The sequence below is a fragment of the Cupressus sempervirens genome, chromosome 10 (assembly GCF_028749045.1).
Source record: "Cupressus sempervirens isolate cs-2001-9-10 chromosome 10, ASM2874904v1, whole genome shotgun sequence".
NCBI lineage: Eukaryota > Viridiplantae > Streptophyta > Pinopsida > Cupressales > Cupressaceae > Cupressus > Cupressus sempervirens.
The window spans coordinates 38,136,202-38,162,544 of NC_143127.1; the positions used below are offsets into that span (position 1 = coordinate 38,136,202).

The 26,343-nt window shown below is 34.4% G+C and overlaps 1 pseudogene; it reads right to left on the bottom strand.

The window, feature by feature from the left end:
• Nucleotides 1-26,050, bottom strand: LOC149532451 (uncharacterized; annotated as a pseudogene).
• Between the last annotated feature and the right edge of the window lie 293 nt (nt 26,051-26,343).

A 26,343-nucleotide genomic window follows, 5' to 3' on the forward strand; every position in this document is an offset into this window, starting at 1 on the left:
TCATCTGTCTTGTATAGCCTTAGAATAAATATCAGTTATGCTTATTACATTGTCTTGATTCTCATTAAGACTTACAAATGGCATTTGAGTGCCTTCTTGCCTCTTTGATCTATTACTCATTGACTACATTACACAATGCAAAAGATATCCTTCTCTAGTGACATTTTTTGGATTATTGGTGGATCATTTCCCACCAAAGTGAACATTGTCCAATATCTCATATGTAACAGCATTGTGAATAAAAAATATTTGCATAAGTTTACCCAGCCACATCATAGCCTGATTCAGCATTCCAAGGCTACAAAAATGATTAAGCAGTGTACTATAGGACACCGTATCTGGGACAAAACCCATTAAAAAAAGTTTTTCTAACAAAGTAACAACCAGACCAAGGGAATCCTTGCAGAGCCCATCCCAAATTGTATTGAAAGTGAATATGTCTGGAGAAAATCCTGTGGAAACAATGGTCTCAAGGAGATTAAAAGCTAGTTGAGTCATTTTTTATGCAAAGACCATTTATCAAAGTATTGTAGATAATAACATTAGGACCACAACCACTACATGATATCATGTTCATGATCTCCAAAGCTCGCTTCATATCAGCTGCCTTACAGTGAGCATTAATTAAAATATTGTAGGTAAAAATATCAGGGGACAAGCCATTGCTTGGCATGAGGGTACAAAGCTGATTTGTTGTACTTATCATTTCTTGTTTACAAAATCCATTAATGAGAGTATTAAAAATAACGACATTAGGTGCAAGCCCAATTTTTAATCATTTCCTTTTCTAGCCCAATGTCCATCAATCAATGAGCTATAAGTGAAATTGTCAGGAAAAATGTGTCGATTTACCATTTTTGTAAGGAATCTATGTGCCTGCTTTATGTAGCTTATCTTGCAAAGCCCGTTCATAAAAGGAGTGTAAGCAATAACATCAGGTGGAATTTCTTTCTTGTCCATTTGTGCCCACAGTTTAAAAGCTTGTTCTACATTACCATTCTTGAGATGTTCATCAATCAATACACTATGTACAGTTTTGTCACGAATCAAACCTTCTCCAAACATTTCCCTCAAAAGCAAATGTGCCTCCTATATATTACCTTCCTTGCATAACCCCATTGTAAGAGTAGTATAAGTAATCACATGAGGCAAAAGACCACTCTTTACCATATTATCAAATAGTTTGAATGCAACACTTGTGCAGGCAACCCTGCAGTGTCCAGCAATAATGATATTATACGTAAAGTTTTTTGGAGCCAGACCATTTAGAATTAGTTGGTTTAAGAATCTGACTGCTTCTTCTAGCCTCCCAGCTCTACAATGACCTGAAATGAGCTATAAGTGCACATATCAGGAGGTATGTTCCTTTCAAGTATGTAATGTAATATTTGATTGCCTCGCTTTTCTTTTCCAAACTTGAAATAACAAGCAATGAGTGTGTTGATCCCTAGAGAAACCTAGCTAATGTTGACAGAGAAATGTGCTTGGACATTGCAGGAGTGGATTGAACTTCAAGAAATTAATTTGGATTGTGTTAGGGATTGAACTGCAAGAGTCCATTGATTAGATTTTGATAGTTTTGTGTTCTATTTTTTGACTCATCAAATTTGTTTGCCTTTCTTTTGGATTACTAGTATTTATGAATATCTTAGGATGTTGTTATAAGCACTAGTTTGAAAACTCCAGTTAGGAAACAAAGAAAATGAGAAATGTCTAGTCCAAAAAAAGGAAAACATTGTATAGGGTGCATATAAATATATTCAAAACAAGGCAAGAAATGTCAATCTATAAAACAAAACTTCAACTCGCCTTTGTAACGCTGGGAAGGAGACTCTTCAACATTTCCAACTGTTATTTGATCCTTTCACACCGCCTTCTTTCTGAAATCTTTTTCTAAGGATCAACTTGGAAGCATTCACGAGCTCTCCTCTGCTACAATCAACCACCAAAGAACCCAAGATGTCAAACCCTACTGGTTTTGATGTTGTTAAACCCTTTTGCCACGTACTCCTGGCCACAAATCGCAGTGGTAGAAAATCGTTCAGTGCACGAGTCTTCTGGGTCGCCTAACAATAAAATTAGGGCGGAAAACATAACTTATTTCAATTTTTGGTTAAAAATGAACTCGTGTTGGTCAAAATTTCGACCAACACAGGTTCATCTTTAACAAAACTCATCACAATTCGACCAAACTGACCCCAAATTATCAAATGGTCGAAAGTTTTGGTCAAAATTTTGAGTCAAATGTACTAGTGAATGGACATCAAATTTAATCTAGGAAAAATATGATGTCAGCAAAAAAATGCCCGTTATTGACATGTTAGGCTGAGTAGGTCGTCCATACTATACAAAATTGATGATATGGTAATTGTATGCTGACATGGCAATAGTGAGTCAACTAGTGACATGGATGGCTAATGTAGGCATGATGCTACTATCCGAGCCAATAAACAAGTGCCATGTGTCACTGGTAGATGGGGCAAAAAAATCCTACCTGGCAAAATATTTGCTGCAAATGCTGATGCCAGATCCACGTGCTAGAATTTCAAGGTGGGTCAGAAATCGTAAAAGGGTGGCTAGAATTTGAATGATGGGGGCCAAAGTCTCCAACACAGGATACCTAAAATACAGTCACTAGTTGGCACCAGGTTTTTTTTGAATGCACGGTGGTCGCAATCGCTGGAATGTAGAACCTTCATACGCCAGAGTCTTAATTGCTATTAATGCCAAAAATCCTTACTGTACATTGGAAAGATGTGTTATGCGCTAGCCAAAGAGAAGAAAATAGTGGGGGCTTTTGGAGATTTAGTTCCACAATGAGCAAATAAGTGTTATGCACTTGGTTTAAAAGAAAACCTTGCTGTCAATTAAAACAAAGGACCAGTGGTGGATGTGTGACCTACCACTGGTGCTGAAGGGGGGCCAAATTTTTGGGTGGTTTTTTGGAAGTAGTGTGAACCCTTTAAAAATGTGATGAAGCCCACCAGTAAAAGGGCACTCGCCGATGTGATAGTGTGAATGTCAAAACTATGCAAGTTCGTCAAAATGTACTTGTGTGAACCTGCAGGGCTGGGATTTGATAGCCTAGTACTTGCAAAGAAATTTCTCTACAAGGCTACCTGGTGGCCTAAATTTTTTTTCCAAAAATTCTATTGAAGAAATATGACAAAAATTTTAGAGAAAATAAAATACTAAAATGACCATACCCGAACTGCAAATCGGGGCCTTCAGGTTTGATTTGCAAAAAAAATTTGCCTCGTAGTTGACTATGGATAAATATAGCTATATTTATAGCTAATTTTTACCAAATTAGTGTTTCAAATGTAATGTTGAGGTCAAATCTAGTGTTGGAGACTCCCAATTCCTGCGATACTCTAGAGTCAGGCTACGATGATGAAGCAAGCATGGTCTCAAACGGCTATGTGATGAGAAAATATCCAAGCTCTAATACCATGTAAGAATTTTCCTAAGGGAAAAATTCACCCAGGAACTAAGAACTGAAACACAAGCACAACTGTAGACCAAGAGAGAGAGTATGATCAGAATGACGATATATTCAATATGCCATATTAAGAGTATGCTAAGAGTGCTTGTATATAAAGGCCTCTAAGATAAATCTAGAATTCTTCGTAATCAACTAAATGATATGTCAATGACTAGGCACATGTCCACCAGATATGGGTTATCCTCCATTAAGCATGAAAGTATGTGCGATGATGAGAGGATAAGCCTACAAGGGTGTGACATGCAAATTAGTGTTGTAGACACCATGTGCTAAAATAGAGTTGTGTACTCCTGTGTTGTCAACATGAAAACTCAAAAAGGTGTGCAAAATCCTAAGTGTTTCACAAAATAAACTAATAAAATAATGCAAATTAATAAAATAATGCATTAACCTAACTAAACTTAAGTAAGTGTAAATAGTGAATATGTATTTACACCAAAAACAAGACATATTTATTTACCAACATATCCACCAATATGGATGAGATTTGTGTGCTTCTAAAAATTTTCTTCTTCTGAAATTCGTATTCTTCTTAATTTTGTCTATAGTCAATACTTCCACTGCTTAGATTATCCCCACATCTTTTGGATTATTGTACAACCACTGATTTATCAATGGCTTATCAATTGCATTCAAACACTATTAAAGGTTCATGACCATTAACAAATATAGACACTGTCAAGAATTTGTGTTGTGTTGTTGTCGTTCATCAATATGATTACTTTTCTTAGGTATTTACTATAGAAGGAACCTGTGCAATAAATATTAGTCTACAAATAAAGTATTCTAACTGTCTGTTTATCATCATCTACAATCTCTGTGTCATTATGTTTCTAGCCTATACAAGGTTTTGTACTTTCTAGCATTGATCTAATAGAGACTATCTTCTATCATTATTGGAATTCATTATCTCTAGCAAGTAGTACTACCTATCAAACAAATGAGAGAGATAATAATTAGCATCCAAATCAGCAAAGTATAAGAGAAGACAAGAATCTACACTCGAGTATGGAAACATTTGGAATACACCAACTTAGAAACTCTATTTCTTATCTATCTATTCTTGCATTTGTTTATTTGAGATGTCATACCTTGTATAGTATCAATTCCAACAAATTAAGGAATTTTTTTCAATATATTCCAACATTCAGGGATATCTGTATCAAGATGTTGCTAAAGTAATTTTTAAGGATACTAATATTCCCTATTTCCCAAAGCTAAGAGGAGTGGAGAGAGTAAAGCCTTACCAAGTCACATCCCCTCATATTCATATCATTTTTACATACAAGGAAATGATGTGCAAGCTAGGAGTCATAGGCTCTTCTCATATTGAATCCATTGTTTGAACATTAAAGAAAAAAAATCAATCATGCTTTCCCTGCATGAGATTAAGTGTTGCATTGAAAAAAAAATGAAAAGAAAAGAAAATATTATATATATATATATATATATATATATATATATATATATATATATATATATATATATATATATATATATATATATATATATATATATAATACCTGCAATGAACGTGTAAAGAGGATCTTTTGTGTCAATTGGACAAGAACAAAATCAACACGGCTAAGATCGGAACTATGTGATCCGATTTAATAATGTTTGCCAACAGTGATGAAAATGATCATGCATACATACAATGGGATCACTAATAGATTACAGGCTCACTCCATAAGCAAATTGGAAGAAATATTCCAACTCTTAAAACAAAATATGAATATGTGAGATAAAAATACTAAATAGACATATTCTAATTACAAGATGGTTAGAGAATTATCATCATGATGGAACTGATTGAAAGAAAGATTCTATCTTGACTTTAAGATGAATCAAGTGCTCAACCTAAGATACATTTATGAAGTTATTGATACATGAATTTAGAGAGATCTCTTATAGGAAAAATGGCACCTCAAGAACCTTTAATAAGCATAACATATCTCAGAGACTCTAATACAAGAATTCAGATTAACTATCACTTATGGTATTACTTGGATAAGAAATGAGATCTCAAATGGATAAACATACGAAGAATAAAAATATCAACCCTTATATAGTACATCTCTATACTAAATATAATCCTTTTTTTATTCATATTATAGAGTAAAGTAAGAGGAAAAAGAGGGAGGTTGAGAGGGAGATTGACACACACAAGGATCATCTTGAGAAGATTGAATATGAATATAATTCATCTACAAGTGGAAGTGCTCTAGACTATTTTATGGTTCAAATTAATAATAATAAAGTATGTGGTAATTCTACATTGTGCGGGGGGGTGCGCGGGGTGGGGGGGGGGGGGTGAATGATTACCTTAACCAATGTTTCATTCCCCATTGGAGGCATTTTCTTGTTTGATGTATATGGACCTTCATTGTAGCAACTTGTATTAAGAACGTTAATGTGCAGATAAGCATTCAATATCTTTGATTATTATATTTACATTCTTATTACTTGTAATTCTACACATACTATAAGAGTTATTTGCCTTGATCTTTTCCTATGTATGTGAAGTTGATCTTGTAGGAAAAGAAGAATGACACAATAGGTAGCTTATGATAGTAACTTAAACGAGGTTGTGATTAGGCTGGATAAAGTGAGGCTCTTGAAGAAAATATCTTTGATGATTGAGATTATGAGAGTCTTCTACATTAAGAGGGAGAATGAAACTTCTTTGAAGGCAACACAAGAGCTTAGAAGATTGATACTCAGAGGAAGTCTAGAAATACATGTGGGTGATTGCATGATGTTGATGGGCCTACTCCTAAATATAACATGAGGAAGTGATGACTTATCACCAGGAAATCAGAAAAATGATATCAGATTCAAAGTGAGTTTGATAGGCATCCTTTGGTAAAGAGAGTTTTTGAGGAAGTAACTAGAGGACCTAACTCCCAAGATCGATGTTCAGAGGGAGAAATTTTGAGATGCAATCCTTTGTGGATAATATCTTCTATATGAGGAGAAATTCTAAGTTAAATTCTTTATAATATGCTCTCCTTTATGAGAGAGAAGTATGAGGTGAAAATCCTTTGTTCCATCCTCTAGTAGTAGCTATGGTGGGTCCACCCTCTAAGTTGGTTCATGGTGGATATCATGGAAGTTATTACATGATGTTGTAATTATGTCATGAAAGATTATGATCTTATATTAATGTATATATTTAGAGGGGAGTTATTGAAAGGTGGTGATCTTATCAATATCTGGACCTGTTATCATAACAAACTACATTAATTTGTTGTCTTGGTGTGCCAGAAGTTATGAGAATGAATATAAGGTAACTATTGTAAGGTGACGATCTTATCAATAGATGACCAATCTTTTAATACCAAAATGTATTGAAGGTTATTGGTGTCATTGTTATAGGCCAGATTTTGCTGGACACATTGATATCCATCATGATTAGAGGTTGGATCTTTTCGGACATCATGAAAATGATTGGTGTCATTGTTATAAGTCAAATTCTATTGAACATATTGATATCCATCATGATTATAGGCTGGATCTTTTTGACATCATGAAAATTATTGGCATCATGGTTATTAGGCTAGATTTTATTGGAAACCATGAAATTTTTTATGGTTCTTCTAGTTGGATATTGTTGGACTCCATAACTTAAATCTATTATAGACCACACTTAAATTGGTATTCAAACTTATATTGAAGTTATAGTAATTGCTTAATTTCCCTCCTTGCTAAAAGGAAAAGTGTTGAGAAATTTAGTCTCATTATGAATTGTAGAAAAATCCATATATAATATATATGTGTGTTGATGGATTTATGTTGATATCCTTAACTATGCCATTCTAGGAATATCATACTGAGATGATATCTATTCGTATGCTCAAGAACATAGTATGTTCTACATCAATCCTTCCTAACTAAGAGGGAGCGTTAAACTTGTTGTTACAATCAGATTGATATGATCATGAGTTTCATTATTAATGATAATATAAATATTCCTTTATATATATATATATATAATGTATATATTATGCATATGGTTAGTTATATTATTTTATAGTAACTAATGATGTTTAAACCTTGGATACATGTCTCCTTTTCTTGTACTTATATGAGATCTAAATTTGCATTTGAAACATATCTATAACAATGGAAATATTATTTCATTTGCAGACACGATCGATGTTATTTAACAAAATGCATTGTAAATTTCAAGAAAATCCTATACTCTATGCTTATAGGACTTAAGCAAACCATTTTGGGTGACATTCTAATTGCTTACCTAATTAACCACCAACTTACTATCTCCATATACACTTAATGTTGAAATCTGATTGAAAAGATCACTATTAAAGAGGGAGATTGTTGAAAAGAAGGGAGATTGTTGATAAAGAATGTTTTCAATCATTGTTTTTTCACTGATGTCAAACCTACTATTTTCTAGAATGATAATTGCTTCTAAGATCCAAGTACTATCGCTTAGTTGATTGATGAAGAGGATTTAATCAATAAGATATAACAAAAGTACCTAAGGGAAAGGTTGAGTTATGGCTTTGTAATGTAGTACAAGAATCAATTAAGACAATGGTAAAATGATGTATTGATAATACACTTGAAGATACATAGGTTGGGTACACTTAGAAACTCTAGAAGAATAAGTTTTTAACAAAGTTGTCTACAAAGCTTGAGTAAATTCATCAGTGGGTGCCGAGCAAGTTAGTTCATGCCGAGAAAATGCAAAATCTTGTGTGTGTCGAGTAAAATAGAAGGTGTCGAGCAAGCTTAGGTGCCAAGCTAGAAAAAAATGTAATAGGTGCCAAGCATTAGTAAAATTTAGTTAATGTTGAGTGAATCTACAATAGGTGTTGAGTAACACAGTATGTGCTGATCAACTGCTACATTTTTTGAAAAGTCAAAGATTCGCCATATCTGAGCCGACAAAGTTTGTTACCTTAAATTTTGTGAACCAAATGGAAGATAAGGATGATAAGTTGGTGGCACAAAATTCTAGATAAACCATTTTTTGGGTGAATACAAGTGGATTCTACATGATGTTTCTAGAAGAAACAAGATTAAGGGTAGATTCATTGAATCTTACCTAATCCATTCGAACCAAAAATAAGAGCGAGACGATTAGAGTGGAAAAAGTATTCTAGATTTCTATTTAAGGAAGTATAGGTCAAGAAGCAAGAGTGGTTGGTTGAAGAGAGTATGTGGTGTCAGGGTGAAGGCATCCAGAGGTGATTGCATTGGCACAATGAGCATGGAGACTGAAGGAGACAAAGCTTGAAAGGAGGACAAGTTGTTAGAGCTATAGTGACTGAAAGCCAAGCAAATTTTGTGAGCTAAATTGAGATCTAAAATTTGTAAGTTATGTTTTTAGTTTTATCAAATCAAAAGCCCTTATTATTACTCTCTAGCAATTGTATCAGTTAGGGAAAAATCCTATGGAATTAGGTTGGTCTAACAGCCATTCTATAAATCCTTTAACAGGGTGACATTCCAAGTGAATGTTCTAAAGTCCTTTAACTAGGCCCACTTCTAATAGGGTGGTTGAAATCCTTTAACTAGGTCACATTTAATAGTGTGTCATAGCCTTTAATAGGGCATATCTTTCACAAGGCATCACTTCAGAAGAGTGAGAATTGAGTAGCATGTTACTAGTGGTTTTTTTCAAATTAGGTTTTCATGTAAATCATTGTGTTATGTGTTGATCTTTCATGTCTTATTTCTACCCTTAGTTATTCTAAAGCATTTCTAACACTTAAGGCTTGAATTCCTCTTTTTATTGGGCAAGTAAGAGACCCTGAATCAAGGATTCATACCTGGCCACATTATTAGTACAATTAAATTGGAGCCTAAAGGAGAAGTAGTACCTTTCTAGTGCAGGAGAAACCAACATTGCACCTACCTCTAATCCATTTTTATTTCTCAATCCATCAAAGTACATGCTCCATATCCCACTTGTATCCTCCTTGTTCTTCATAAGGTTAGGGACAAGAGCATTTTTTTTTTATATACAATAAGTACCAAGGCCTGTCTCTAGGGTTTCTGATAGAGGATCAAACTGATATGCATTAGCCCACTCATCCAAGAGGAAATTTGGTACCTCTACTAGGGAAGTCATAGGCTCATTTACTATGTTATTTTTTTCTATATCTAGGATAGTACAATTCATATTGATAAGATTAGAAGTGTACGGCTCAATATGATGGAGATTTAAGGGCTCTACTTTGATTGAAGCCTTGGTTCCATATCTTGTTCTAAAAAACATGTATGACCAATTAGATGAGATGTAACCACCTATTTGGGTGGTGAAATTTCTAGAGAGACAAATAGAAAAGTGTAGCTCGACCTCAGAAATTGATATATCTTAGACTATAATACAACCAGGGCATGCATGTAGGGATATTTCAACATTCCTAAGGATTCCTATAGTCTTGACAATACTACCATCCAACTATAATACATTTGTAATAATGCGATCATATTTCATTTCTAGAATATCAGCTACACACTAAGGCATCACTGAACTACTAGCCCCTGAATCAATCATACAATTGTGGACTATCTTATCTCCTATAATCAGAGAGACATAAAATGGAGGAGGTCTAACCATTTTACTTATTTTTGTTGAGATAATGGGTGTTGCACACAGTGCATAATATTGTTACATTTTATTATTTAATTTTATTATGTAATGTTATGTCTAGATGGACGTGCAACATGTAAAGATTCCCATGGAATATTTTTGATGAGTTGTATTGTAACATTGTGATAATATTTCATGTAATTATTTAATATTGGAGAAAAGAATTAAATGCCCAATATTAAATGTGGGGTCAGTGGGTTAGGTAGCACATGGTTTTAGCACATAGTTTATGTAATACCATTTAGTGGTTTTTTTGGGACTTGCTACTATATAAGTAACCACAAGGGTAGTTGTTGTAAAGTAAGAGTGAGAAAGGCAAGAGTCAAGTGGGACAAGGCTTGATAGGTTAGCCAAGGGAGCATTTGTAAAGTTTGGAAGCATGGCATGGGATGTGTGGATTCATGCTTGTTCACATAATTTTCTCGGTTGTGGCTATGGCCATGAAGGCTTCCATGGTTGTATTGCAATGGTATTTTTTGCTGAATAATACATGGTGATGGATGCTTTTGGAGGCTGGGTTTTTTTCGTCAATGAGGGTTTCCCAGGGTATATCTTGTGTCACATTTTTGTGGGTATGTTGTCTATTCTCTTGCATGTGAATTTTAATTCCGTGTTTATTTTAGATCTATTATGGGTTATGTGGAAATAGTTATATTCTTTCTTGTCAAGTTTCCTTACAAGTGGTATCAGAGCTATGGTTTTATTATTGTAACCTTAGATTGAATCCATGGGAATGCATGAGAGGATAAAAGAAAAGGGCAAGATATATGAATGATTTATTGCAGATCTAAAGATTTTGAGTTTTCTATTATGATGAGATGTTAAAAGATTTGGGCATGTGAAATTGTTGGAGAAAAGGATTTTTCAGATGTTTCATTTTAAATGAGTGTTTTAGGGGGGAGCTTGTAGAAATGACCTCTTGGGTAAAAACAGACCTCACTATTAGATCTGGGTTGATATTTCCATAAATTGTGATATATAATATGCCCTAGTTTGGCCATGTTCAGAGGAAATGAAAGAGTTTTTTGGTTTCAGCTCATGATGGCCGTCAAATTTAATCCCGTCAAAATTTTCGTCACAAAAAAAATAAAAAATGAAAAATCACAATGAAAATGGTAAAAAGATTGTCTTAGTAAAATGGCCATAACTTTCTCTCAGAATATCGGATTTCAGAGTTCTTACAGGTGTTGGAAAGCTAATTCAGAGCACTACAACATGGTATAGGTTTGGTTCTATGATTTTGATATTTTGTCAAATTTTGAGAGCCTTAAAGGTAGATGTTTTTTATTTTAAGCATGGATTAGGGCATAACTTGGGCATACAAAGTCTAATTTTGGACTTCGAGTAGTCAATGGAAAGCTCTTGGAGAGCTCTACACATTGGTTTAGATTTGGTGCAATTTTGGCATGATTTATTTGTTGATATATTTATCTAAAAATTTTATGGTATATTTTGACTATGGTAACATTGTGAGTTTATGACATTGAAAGATTTAATATTTGATGTCATTGTATACTAAATTCATATTTTAGATTGGTCTCATGATGATATGGATATCAATGTTTGGTTTGGATATGTATGATGACTTGTTGGATCTACAAGTTGTGCAATGTTGTAAGCGGTCTATACTTACAGGTTGCATTTATAGCTTGGTTATGGGTTGTCTTTGCCTATTGATCTTTCATTATTGATGCATATTCAGATTGGTGGTTTGGATTTGGGTTGTCTATGCCCTAAGTCACATGATTTGCTAATTTCTTTATGTAGAAGGGATGAGATGTTGTTACCAGGTACAATCATGGTGGAGGATTGTGGTTGACTATTTTATGCTGACAGGTTGGACACTTTGAGAGACAGATGCTTGGTTCATGGATGTGATCATGGTGTCATGGATTTTGGCATGACATGATTGGATATATAGGTACATCCTTGATGTTCATTAGCTTGGATTTTTTATTCAATTATGGTGGTATATATTCTTGGTTGAGGATCATGGTTATTTGGATTTTTTTGAAGAGCTCATGATGTGCACTTTGAGTTCTTTGATGGTTTGATGCCTTGGTTGATTCTCATGGTTAGAGGATAGATTTTTTTATCATAATGTCATGGATAGCTTGGATACATGGTTTAGTGGGAACTTGTGATAGTGATGGGGTGACAGTGTAGGATTAGTTCCTGGTTTGGTTTGGATCTTCATGTAGGAGATGGATTTTATGATGCCATAGGTGACTTGGTACCACAGTTGAGTGGGAGTTGTTGGCATTGATATATTTATTGAGTGTTTGTAGATGTTGAAGGTTTGTCTTAGATCCTATTGCTGCAGAAGCATCTTTGACATTTGCATGGTGCACTTGGTTATCTTCATGGTGTGTGAAGATGGTTAGATCTTGAGGACTCATAGAGTTCTTAGTTATCTTCATGGTGTGTGGAGATGGTTCTTCCTGGTATGTGGAGATATTTTTCTACATGGTGTGTGGAGATGGTTGCATCTTGAGGACTCACAGGGTTCTTGGCAAAGGTGTGGTTTATGCTTTTATTTGACATGTTATCCTTGGTATGAGGATGGTTTCATTATTATGTCATGGTATACTATTGATACATGTTCAGAGTTGTGACATGGTATGGTGTGTTCATATGGAGCATGTTATCTCTTTGGTTGAGATGGTTAGATCATGTTGTCATGTTTATGTTCCTGAGGCCATGGTTGGAACTTTGACATTGATCTTGGTCTAGTTTTTTGGTATTGAGTACATTGATCATAAGCTGGATACTTCATGATATTGCTATGTTGCATTTGGAGTTGGCATGGATTGATTGGTTACAGGTGCTCATGGATACTTAGAGACAATGGTGATGTTGATTTCTCTTGGATTTGAGAAGTATTTGTTAGGATGGTTGATGGTTTCAATAGGAACTCTGAGGGGCAGTCACCTGATATGGACTTGAGAGGAGATTGTTCTTAGATGAGTCTTGGTTGGAGACTTGGGTATCTTGATGAGCATTCTCATTCCCCACTCTTGGTCTACTCGACGGTTTGCTACTTGAGAGGTATAGCCCATTGTTTCTCTTAGTTGCATTATATTTATGCTTGTCTTTCATGGATATGGATCTTGAGCTATGATACATGAGTTAGTTCTAGAGGGTTCATTTGAGAGATGATTTAGCATTGGTTATCTCCATTTGCATATGTTGTTATGTTGGTTGAGTTTAGGAGATGGTTTTATATTGGGCATATTCCTTGGATTAGGAATGGTTTATTGAGTTTGATCTTCTTGTGAGAGGCTTACATCCATGATTAGTTATATGGAATGGTTTGGGTGTTTTTTGTGGCTTCTTGTTGGGGTTTTATGGAGGAGATCATACTTTCACAGTTTACATTTAGAGGTGTGTGTAGAAGGACATGATATAGGTTATGATTTGCATGGTTGCTCTGGTCTCGGTTATCTTCTTGGATGTCCAGTTTTTGCCTACATTGGATTTGAGATTGGTTAGAGATTTTGATCATTGGTTTGTGCTCATGTATGTCATGTGAGAGATGACATGGTTATTACTTTATGTCTTTCCTCTGTTGGTTGTGGAGAACTTGGGAGAGCATTGGAGACTTGTTATGAGAGTTGTTCTTGCAGAATATTAGTTTATGTATTGTGGATGTCCTTGATACTACATGGATTACTTTCTTTGAGATGTTGTGAGTGGATTGGTTATAGATTTGACATTATCTTTTGTAGTGGGAGCTTCTTGGTATATATGTGGCAGGTATTGCTCTTGAGGCTTGTGATTGCAAGTTACAGATTGGATATGTCGATGATATGAGATTCACTTGTTATACCTTTGAGATATGGATAGTTGGATGGGTTTGGCACTTGCTGTGGGTGCTATTTCAGCTATGGATATATTTTGACAACTACGGATACATGTGATTACCTTTGGATCAGGTTTTTTTGTGCTTAGAATTTTAGTTGGTACAGGATTTTTTGATCTTCTAATGTGACAGGTTGGGTGGCTTTCTCTTTGGATGGCTTCTATGTATGTCCAATGGCAGTGGCATAATAGAAGGTGAGATCATTCATGTTCAAGATGTTGGATACTTTATTTTTGTTGTGGGTACCAGGATGGAGCACTTGGTGTATTTTGATCTATGATGGTGGTTGTGTTGGGAGGGATTGTTCCCTTGTTCATTTATGTGGCTACGGATTGACCCTATGTAATGTATACAACAAGTGGGAGATTGTTGAGATAATGGGTTTTGCACACATTGCATAATATTGTTATATTTTATTATTTTATTTTATTATGTAATGTTGTGCCTAGATGGATGTGCAACATGTAAAGATTTCCATGGAATATTCTTGATGAGTTGTATTGTAACATTGTGATAATATTTCATGTAATTATTTAATATTGGGGAAAAGAATTAAATGCCCAATATTAAATGTGGGGTCAATGGGTTAGGTACCACATGGTTTATGTAATACCACTTAGTGGTTTTTGTGGGACTTGCTACTATATAAGCAGCCACAAGGGTAGTTGTTGTAGAGTAAGAGTGAGAAAGGCAAGAGTCGAGCGGGACAAGGCTTGACAAGTTTGTCAAGAGAGCATTTGTAAAGGTTGGAAGCATGGCATGGGATGTGTGGATTCATGCTTGTTCACATAGTTTTCTCGGTTGTGGCTATGGCCATGAAGGCTTCCATGGTTGTATTGCAATGGTATTGTTTGCTAAATAATACATGGTGATGGATGCTTTTGGAGGCTGGGTTTTTTTCTCTCAATGAGGGTTTCCCAGGGTATATCTTGTGTCACATTTTTGTGGGTATGTTGTCTGTCTTCTTGCATGTGGATTTTAATTCTGTGTTTATTTTACATCTATTATGGGTTATGTGGAAACAGTTATATTCTTTCTTATCAAGTTTCCTTACAATTTTTACCTCCCTTGATAGTTGTACTAGGTTTGTGCCACGCTCCATACTTGATGGTTGATCCTTTGGTTCAATGCTCTCCAATTCTCATTGCAACAACTTATTTTGCATAGGTATAGTAGCAACATCATCCCACATAGAAATAGTCACATTTATCTTCTTCATCTACTCTACCACACTAAATGATGCATTAATTTCTTTGGTAGAAGCCTTGGGAACTGTATGTGTAAGAGGTGGAGATGGAATAACTTGAGGGTTATTCATGTCTCCTCTACTATTATTTTGTCTTTGTTGTTGAGGAGCATTGGGTTGATCATTTGTTGCTTGTACCTGAGGTACTGCATTTGATATTGAAACCTGATTAGGAGGAGGAGTGACATCTTCAACAACTCTTCTCTTGATCCTAGTGTTGTGAGCAATGGAGTCTTGGTTTACATTATAGTGTTCCTCCACCTAGTGATTCATGAAGGAGAAATCACCTCTTCATTGCAAATTTGGGGCATCTTCAAATTGATTTTCATTGTATGATTTCCCTACTGCAGTTCTTGAGTGGTCAAAGCTAGATAGGATTCAACCTTTTGACACATACAATAGGCATAGGATTAATTGCAAGAGGGATAAAAATCTTGATCTTGAGCCATATTGTTTTGAGGGACTAAGGCCCTACTTTAATTTTCATTTGAAGTAGAAGCATGATTGTTCTACTTATTCTGACCAAAAGAAGTATTCTCATGATTATGGTTTGGAGGCCTACCATTGTTTGGAGTTTGATATTGTAGTCTAGGAGCCTTATTACCCTAATCTTGTTGTCTCTCCAAAGTCATCACTTTATTGCTCATTTTCTATATCATTGAGAAGCTATCTTCAAAATTCTTCTCTTGACCTTGCAATCTCTTATCTATGTTCAAAATCATCGGCTGCATCATCTCCTTAATTTCATCCATTCCATTTGAAGATTTGGAAGCTTGAGGGGCTAAAGCAAGGGGTTTGATGTGGAAGGTATGGAAATAGGGGCTATCATTGGTTGGTGATTCGGGATATCAGGGAAGAAGGGCATAGAAGGCCTTGGGAATAACTTTCCTCCTTGTATCAATATGTTTTCTATCCTTATTGTTATTTCATAAGCATCATGTAATGTATCTCCTCCCATGTTTTGGATTGTGTTGGCAATATCATTGTTAAAAGCTCTAAGGTAGTGCAAGAATGCATTACCAGGGGTAGGCTTCATTGTAGTGGGTATTCTGTCCCATGTCTTTTGAAATATGTAATTAAAATCAGTCATGTATTCATGAGGGACTCTCTTTATAGTAGTCAACTATTCTAGAAGTGAAAGATAGTCACTTCTATCCTCAAAATGTTTGCATAGGATTGCCCTTAACCCATCCCAAGTTATTATAGAATTGTGAGGAAATCCTCTATACCATTGTAGTGCTTTTCCTTTCAAGGATGAGGCTAGAAGCTTGACTACAACATCATCTTCAGAATTTCCATGTATATTACATATATTTGCAACCTCTTGAATATGTTCTAAGAGGTAAATAGGAGTTTCACTAGTAAAATCATGTATTCTTTTAAGAGTTGATACTAGTATGTCATGCCTTTGGGCTAATAGGAGAGGACTTCCACCATTGAAGGTGGCAAAAGCATGAGCTCTAGCCATGTAGGCAAGTGATCTGTTGATATAAGAAAATGGTATTCTGGGTTGAGATCTCACAATAGAGGGAGTGGAGACAAATCTTATAGGTGTATGTGTTACTATTGCACTCCTAACTAGTGATAAAGATACTCTAGTCTTTCTTCTTCTAGGATTGGAAAATGAAAGCTCTTGGTATTGAAACTTACCTCTAGAAGATGCCCTTGTTTAAGCTTTGGGCATGAATCACAACAACTATGGTCTGGAACTAGATGTGAATGATGTAGAGTAACCAAATGCTTTGTAGAAATGAGCCTCTTGAAGGCCTGGAATACTAAGAACAACACTATCTTCTCAGCATCAACTTTGAAATTCTTCTTTGACACCAGTGAACTCGAAGTCTTCTTGATATGAATGTCCCATCGAGCATGCCAAACATTGTTGTCACAAAAGCTTGCACCCTTGTCACCTAAGGACAACCTTGTGAAACTTGCTAATGTTGTTTGCAAAGAATGTATTATGGCTAAGCAGAAGAAGGTTTCTTTTCCTAGGAAGAAGTTCACTACCACAAAGAAATTGGATATTGCTTATACAAACTTGAGTGGTCCTACCTAAACAAGAGGATTCTACGGAGAAAGGTACTTTATGATTTTAGTTGATGATTTCACTAGAATGATGTGGGGAGCATTTCTTTAAAAAAAAATTTGAGGCATTTGAAAAGTTTAAGGTATTCAAAAATATATTTGAGAATCAATCTAGTGTAAAGATTAAATGTTTGAGATCAGCTAGAGGTTGGGTTTTTACTTCTAGAGAGTTTAACATCTTTTGTGAACAAAATGGTATTAAAAAACAACTATCAACACCTAAGACTCCTAAGCTAAATGGGATTTCACAAAGAGGTAATAGTTATATATCATAAGCAACAAGAGCAATGGTGTTTGAGAATGATATACCCAATACATTTTGGAGGGAATTGTTGTCACAAAATCTTGCACTCTTGTCCAAATTTTTTACCTAAGGACAACCTTGTAAAACATGGAAACAACCTCCAAGTTGTGGGACTTGAACTATGAGGTTGAGTCTCCAGAGAAGGCTGGCTTCATTTGCTATCAGGATGTCCCTAACTAAAATTGGAGAGTAAAAGAGGAGAAGGTGTGCATAGAAAACTAACCTAATCTATCCTAAGGAGGTGATGCACCAAAATAAAGTGTTCAAACCAATCTCTGCCCATAGATGCACACTTGAACTGTTATGACATCAAAGATATACATATTTAGACTTTTTTAAATTCAACAATCACATGTAGATTAGACAAACAAAATGAATAACACAAGGAAGAAGAGAGTTCACTTATATATCATTTATAGATCAAAAGAGATACAATCATGAAATTGTAGATAGCCACAAAATATTGAAGAAAAGAAAATAGATCTTGCACATCCATCAATGGCTAAAGGAGATAAAGAAGAATGTCATTAGGTCCAAAGGCAAAGGGCATTTACAGTGAACTTGCAAAGAAATATTAGAGAAACAAAGAAGAGTTGACCATGAGAAAGAATTACAACTCTTCTTTTATAGTTCAATTATCATTGAAATATTTCTAACTAGATTTATTCCACAACCACTGCCATTAAGTGCTTAGGGAACAATCAAGGAGATCTAAACAATATATTTGATTTGGTACACTTGCAGAGGCATGAAAATCATGAAAACCCTGACATGGAAGAAAACTTGAAGTGAAAGAAACAACACCAATAAATACAAGAAATCCTCAAAATGGATAATCATGTGGTGAAAAGGACTGCTCTGCACCATTCATAGTGCAAAAATAACTCAGGAGTGATTGGTATTGATCAAAAGAAGAGATTGTGTGAGAAAACCCTATCTTTCTTTGTTGTTGGCCCGACAAATTAGCAAGGTCAGCACTCAACCTCAGTCAAGTGATGGGAATAAGCCATGTGGACCAACCATATTATTTCTTTTTGCCACCTCATGAGGTTTTCACAATTTTGACCACTTAAATCAACTAACCATGCCACCCATTTAAAACGTAATTATGACGGCTTGCAACACTATTAACCTTAACCACGAAGTGACTGCAATTGTGACCTTTTAAAATGGACTCGTCATGTATACATGCCAACCTCTCACTTTGTTGCATGAAATAATTACCTTACATCTTTGCTAATTAACAAAGCAAGAACCATAGATCTTATTCCATCTGACAGCTTCGAAAAATACACCAAACCTGTCAGTATGTCAGCCAATAGAAACATGGCCTCATGGCAACTCATCTAACACCTTGTCCACTTCACCCTTAGTTCACAAAAGGAAAAGGACTCACCTACCACATGTTAATCACTCATTTTCTTGCATAATTTAAAGTCCTTGCATCTTGAGAAAGTGAAAAAGCAACAACCCTTAGATGATCTTGATCTGACATTGGACAAAAATCTCACCATTTATTGCATTAACTGAAAGAAAAAGGGGCCCATGGTGCTATGTGGAAACATGTCACTTTGTCCCTATGACAAAAAAAGACTGCAGCTTTTGACAGTGACAAAGCAACAACCCTTGATCTATCTACATCAGACTGTAGATGAAACATGGGCTCATGAGGAAAGTAAATTGCATGTACTTAGCAAAATAAAGTATAAGCCAAGGTCATAAAAAAAATTATTTTTGTGCCCTAATATATTTGAAAATTTAAATACATGTGACCATTTGTTGAGTTTAAATTCAAATGTCTCTATTTTAGAAGGTGAAATTAGCCAATAGGAATCATGTTGGAAACTACAATTGGAAGAATTATTGTGTTGTCATTGATGTCAAATATATTGGTGAGACAATTTGCTATTTGATCTAAATGTGATATCTATTTGATTGATGAAGAGGATTTGAGAATATGTTCATAACAAAAGTATCTAGAGGAAATATTGAGTTATGAAAAGAAAATTACAAATGGACATTTGATTAGTTAGACTTTGAGAAGATAAAGTGATTGTTTAAATCATGTTACAAGGGGAGAAGATGGTAATGTTCAAGTCTTAGAAGTGTGAGAAAAGATAGATCAAATGTGTAGGCTTGATCGAGTAACAGAGTAGAAGACTAAGAAACTTTGATGAATATGCCAAATGATGCTAGTGTCAACAGAGCCACAATAAGTGATGAGCAATTTCAGTTTTGATCAAGCATCAGTATCAACTGAATGACAGTGTTGATACTAAGTAAGAATTTTTATAACGACTGAGTAACTCAGTGATGACCAAGTTTTAGAACCTAGTATTGGTCTAGGAACAACATTTTAATTGTTTACAAGGAATCCTAATTTCTAGCCAACTAAGTTGATTTCTTGAGATATGGAAAACATGTTAAAGATAAGGATCACTGATTTTGATAAGTTAATTTTAGGAGACGATTAGGTAATCAATCTAAGAGATGAATTCAGGGAAAAGTTTCTAGAAAAGAAGAGATAAACATAATGGTGATTAGATACATTGTATCTAATGGATCAAACTATGTACCCTAAGATCTATGTTGTTGATTAGGTGGCAATAGATCAGAGCTACCTATTTAAGGAGTTAAAGAAATGAAATTTCAGAAGAAGAGAGTGTAGAGTCTAGAGAAGTTGTACATGTGAGAAGAAGTTCTAGAGAGTAGTAATTGTTACTGATGTTTTTAACTGGAAAATCTAAGTAGAAGTCTTAATTGAGTTGAGAAGTAGTGAAGGGTGATTTCTTGAAGGGTTGCCAAGAGAATTTCATATTGAGATGACAATGGAAGCTAGACAATGAATCAATATTAGGACCTAAATAGAGATCTGAACTTGCAAAGTGAGCTGTACTTATAGATCAATCCTATTGTTACTTTCTAACCATAGTGAATTGTATTTGAAATCATTTAAACAAGGTTGACCTAACAGTCATAAGGACTAAACAGTCCGTGTAAATCTTAATCGGGTGATATTTTAATAGAATGTTCTAAATTCCTCTAATAAGGCCACTCCTAATAGGGTGATTAAATCTTTTAACAAGGTCACATTTAACAGGGTTGGCTCTTAACAAGGCTCCCTTCAAAAGAGTGAGAATTGGTGACATGTTGTTGGTTTCCCAAATTGGATTTCCATGTTAAATCCTAGTGTCAATCTTGTGTCGATGTTATTATGATATTTTACTAATTAAAGTTCACATTCTGAAAGTCTATTATTTTTAGAACAATGGACAACTAGCTAATGTTGCAAATATTTTACAATAGAGACCGAGCAATGGAATGATAAGATTTGAAATTGTTTAAGTGTTTGTTTGTTCAATTGATACATTTAGACCTTGGATAATTGATTCACCCCCTTCTGAGTTATTCTAAATATTCTAATAATTGGTATCAAATTTTCATTGGTTCTTGTAGAGAGAAGTTTGAAGGTACTAAAAACTAAAGATCATGGCGTACAAAAGAGAGGTACCAAATTTGAACAAATAGATTTTTTCTGCATGGTAGAAGTTGATGAGGCTACATATAGCTAGTATTGGTGATGATGCATTGGATTTTATGGACAATGCATATGTGGACATAACAAAAGTCCCTCGATTGCTCAACAACTCAAAGAAAAGAAAAAATATAATTAGTCAATGTTGGAGATTGCTTTAGCCCAAAGCTATGTCGAGTTTGATGACCTAAAGGAATGCAAGAATTCAAAGGAAATGCAGGATAAACTGAAAAAAATTCTATGGAGGAGATGATAATGTCTTGAGAGAATTCTGAGAGGTAAGTTTGATGAAATGAGAATGACAAAAGGTGGGAACATAGTCTAATATTGAACATGAATCAAAGAAGTTGTCAATGCTATTAAAGGAGCTAATAGAAAGATTGAAGATGAAACAATAACCAAAAAGGTATTGAGAACTCTACTTCCTATTTATGTTATTAGGGTTTTTACAATACCATAACTAAGATGTACACCAGGTAATGACCTAACCTTGGAAGGTGTAACTAGTAGGCTTACTGCTTTTGAGATGTCAATTTTTGATAATTACACTCCTACTACTATTGAATCTTCTTTTAAATCACAACTGGTCCTTAACAAGAAAGAAAAAGGAAAACATATGAAAAATGGCAGTGATACTTATGATGATGAACTTGAGGCACTGATAGCTAGGAGATTTAGAAGAGGCAAAGAAAACTGCAAAGGTAAACTTTCCATAATATGTTTTTCATGCAATGAGGTTGGTCATATTGCTGCAAGGTGTCCTGACAGAGAGGACAAGGATGAAAGAAAGGAGAGAAAGTAAAAAGGAAGAGGAGATGACTGAGACTTCAAGAAGAACAAGGACTACAAGGAGAAAGGTAACAAATATTGTTATATTGTTGAAGGAAAATCTGATATTGAATCTAAGAGTAATGATGAAGAGGTGGTCTATGTTTCTGTGAAAGAAGATTCTGATGAAGATGAGAAAACTACTTTAATTTCTTATGTGAACAAAAGTAATAGATGGATAATTGATAGTGGTTGTTCTAATCACATGACTAGTGATAGAATTAAATTTAAGGACATTGGACCATACATTTAAGGGGTGGCTATGTAAATTTGGTAATGATGTTCCATGTCTTGTGAAAGGTAAAGGGACAATTCAACTAATTGATAAGATCAAATGTGATAACATTTACTAGTTTGAAGGACTTAACTATAATCTGTTGAGTATTTCACAGTTAACCAAATTTTGACAATTTGGTTAGCATTAGGAAAATCAAAAGAGCAAGAGGTTTGCCAAAACTAAAGAAACCCAACAATGTTATGTGTGAACAATGTCAATTTGAAAAAATGATAAAGTCTAGTTTCAAGAGAAAAACATATTCATCTAATGACATTTTGGAATTGGTTAATACTAACTTATATGGACCTATTGGAGTTTAAAGTTAATGTGGAGACATTTATTTCATTCTTTTTGTTGATGACTACTCTAGAATAATGACTATGATGTTTCTTAAAGAAAAATCCAATTCTTTTTAGTTGTTTAAGTGGTATTTGACCAATTTTGAAAAGGAGACAATGAAGAGTATGAAGTGTTTGAGATCTAACAAAGGTGGTGAATTAATTTCTAATAAGTTCAACATATTTTGCAATGACAGAGGAATCAAAAGACATATGTCTGCACCTAGGACTCCTCCTCAAAATAGAATAACTAAAACAAGAAATATATCAATTATGGATTATGCTAGAACACTGATGATGGAGAAGAATTTATCATAGAAATATTGGAGAGAAGTTGTAAGTATAGTTGATTATTCCCTGATCATAGTGTAAGTCGAGAAAGGTACAAATGCTACATCTTTTGAATTATGGTATGGATATAAACTTAATGTAAAATATTTCAAACTTTTTGAAAGAAAATGTTACATACTTAAAAGAAAATAGCAATGGAAAACTTGATGCTAAAAGTGTTGAAGGTATATTTCTACAATATTCCACTAGCAGAAAGGCATATAAGTGTTTGAACTCTAACACTAACAAAGTTTTGAAAATTGCAAATGTGAAAGTTGATAAATATAGAGAGAAAAATGAAGTTGAATGTAAGATAGAACCTAAAGATTACAATTCATTCATATATGTGAATGATAGTGCCCCAGCCACTCCACCTAAACAATAAATCAAAGTTGCAAATCCTCAGCAGATTGGGAATGCAGAGTTACAACAAACAGTTTTCAAGCAATAGACTTTGGGTGCTGAGAAATGGATAAATGTTGGAAACATGGTCAGATAGATGTCTAATGGTTGTCATTTATTGCAACATGTATTCAACATTTAATTTATGCATTTAGAGTTATAAAATTGCGTTAGACAGTTTGCAGCAATATAGAGACATATGTCAAGTGTACAGACGACTCATTGAAAGTTGGATCATGAGCAGTAGAGGAAAGCTCTATCACAATGTCATGATGATGTATGTCAATTCATAGATGTGTACGGATAGTATGATGCAAGTTACAGTTAAAATACCGGTGCGGGTGTTTTATAGTACAGAACTGAGCATAGCAGAGAATTGGATTGTATGGCTTTAGGAATTATTTAGGTTAGCAAATAATTACTAGGTCATGATGAGCCAACTGTGTGGATATTATTCCATAGGTTATTTTATATTATGTCAAGCATGTGAAGACATGAAGGCTAATTGAGCAGAGATTTGTAAATATGCAAGGTATAAGTAAAAAATTTATATTGCATAGTAAATGTGAAAGTAGCATGATATATGAACAATTGTGCAAACTATCTGAGAGATATACGAGCCGTATGTGATGTGTGTTCTAATGTATGATTAGAAGATGTGCAAAGTACAATAATGAGAACGTATTGTATGTATATATATTCTTGTGAAGAATTGAATTGTATAATTACATTTTAGTGCAGTGGGCTCTTCTTGCATACATTGTAATTGTTCTACCAACTCCTAATAGGGTTAAAGCAACTCCTAACAATGTTGAGACTTCTAAGAAGGCCTAACAAGGTCAATATCCTTAACAGGATCCTATTGTTTAGTGAATCATCTAATGGGTATCATCTGGGGTTTTCCCTAGTTAACAAAAAATGGTGTTATGAGTTCTGTATGTGCATGGTTATATTTACTGTTCAACATTGTTGGTTTACTTTCATATGCAAATTATAAAGTAATTAACAATATTTAGTTATGAGAAAAAGTTTGTAGAATACTAATTCATCCCCCCCCCCCCCAGTATTATCTATTTCTAACAATAAATGATGCCAAATCATAGATAGAGGAAGCCGAACAACAAGAAGGCAAACAAGAATATATTTTTTTAGAAACAAAAATTCCTCCAGAAATAGAAACAAAAGTTCCCACATAGGTGAAAACAAAATAGAGGGAGATAATAAGGAGAAAGGGGATAACGTTGAAGAAATACAAGAAGTTTGGTGCTAGTGAAGATTAAAGGCAAGGAGAATAACCTAGAGAGAGGCCACCTTTCAAAGAGCCATAACAAAAAAAAGACCAATTATAGCCCTATTTTGTCAGAAATTTTGGGTCGACATGTAATTAATTATAACCCTAAAATGGAAAAAGTACTTGTATAAAAGAGCTTAGGTTTAAGGATTTTCATAATGTGTGATGCAAAAATTGCTTGTTGTGGTAGTATTAAGCTATAAGGGATTACAAATTGTAATTAGGTTGTAATCATTAGATCGTAATTATATTGGACTTGATGTTTGGTGGACATAGCCCAGAGATTGGGCGAACCACGTTAAATTTTGGTGTCTTGCACGTTCTCTTCTGTGTGATTTATTAGTTTATGATATTGTTTATATTTGTATGTAATTGTTATTTTTGTTTATGGTTAATCTTAATAGAATTAGAAAAGTACAATATCATTATGAAAGTGGAATTGACGCAAGCTAAGCAACAGTTAGAAAAGCTTTATTCCAATAGTGAGAAGATAGATCATAGATATTTCACCAAAGACCTTCTTATGACAAGACAAGACTTGGATATCTGATTGGAGAGAATTCAACCAACAAATTTGAAATCAGAAGAGAATCAGATCCAATTATTGAATCCCCTAAGGAATTTGATTTGAGTAAGGTTGAATCAAGCACATCTACTAAAGTATTAAAGGAAGTAGAATTAATTGATTTATCAGAGAAATATGATGAACCTAAGATAACATAGCAAGTTGATAAACCTTAGCAAGATGAACCACCCAAGGAAGTAAGACATGAGCTCAGAGGTAGATGCTTCATATGTAATGAAGTTGGACATATGAAAAGAGATTGCATAGGTAAGTCAATTGAACCTATTACTAATTTCTATTGTTATAATTGTCATGGTTATGGGCATAAAGCAGTAGAATGTAAGAAATGTAAGTTTGATGGTAATAATGCAAATAGTAGAATGTTTAGGAATACTAACCCTGTAGGTAATCAAAGAAAAAGATCATATAACGGATCTAATGATGGAGAGAAATCTAATGGAGAGAAGAACCAATTTTTGTGTTACAAGTATAATAATCCTAGACACATTGCAAGGAATTGTAGAGCACCTAAGAATTAGAATGGAACTAATTAGAGAAGAAATGCACATGTATGTCAATTATGTTATAACTTCAAACACACAACAAGATATTGTAGAATGGACATAAGGAACTTTAATAGGAATCCTAATAACAGAAGAAACAACAATAGAAATGATAGAATTAATGATAATTGCAGTGACAACAGTCAGAAGGAAGCAATTAAGGAACACGTTGATGAATTCAAAGAAGCATTTGTGACAGCTAAGGATCCAAAAAGCTCTTATACATTTTTTAGGAGCAGTATTTTGATGCACCTGATAAGACACTGAAGTCACAGATTGTTTGAGACTCATTCCACCTGAATTAAGAAGTTTTAGAAGAGGCAGTGCATCAATTAGCCAGAACTGATGTTAGAGAGAGAGAGTTGGAAGCTGTGTAGTTAATAGAAGGTTTAGGACATAGAGAGAAATCTATCATCAAGTGCACAAGTCTAGATATGATCTCAGTGAGTAGGAATTCAAAAAACAAGCTTACTGGTAAACAAATAGTATTTAATATTTGTGGTAGATATGCATTTAATGCTCAGTGCGATTTGAAATGATTTAAGGATCTCAAGCAAGATTGTATGTACCATTTGTTCATACGA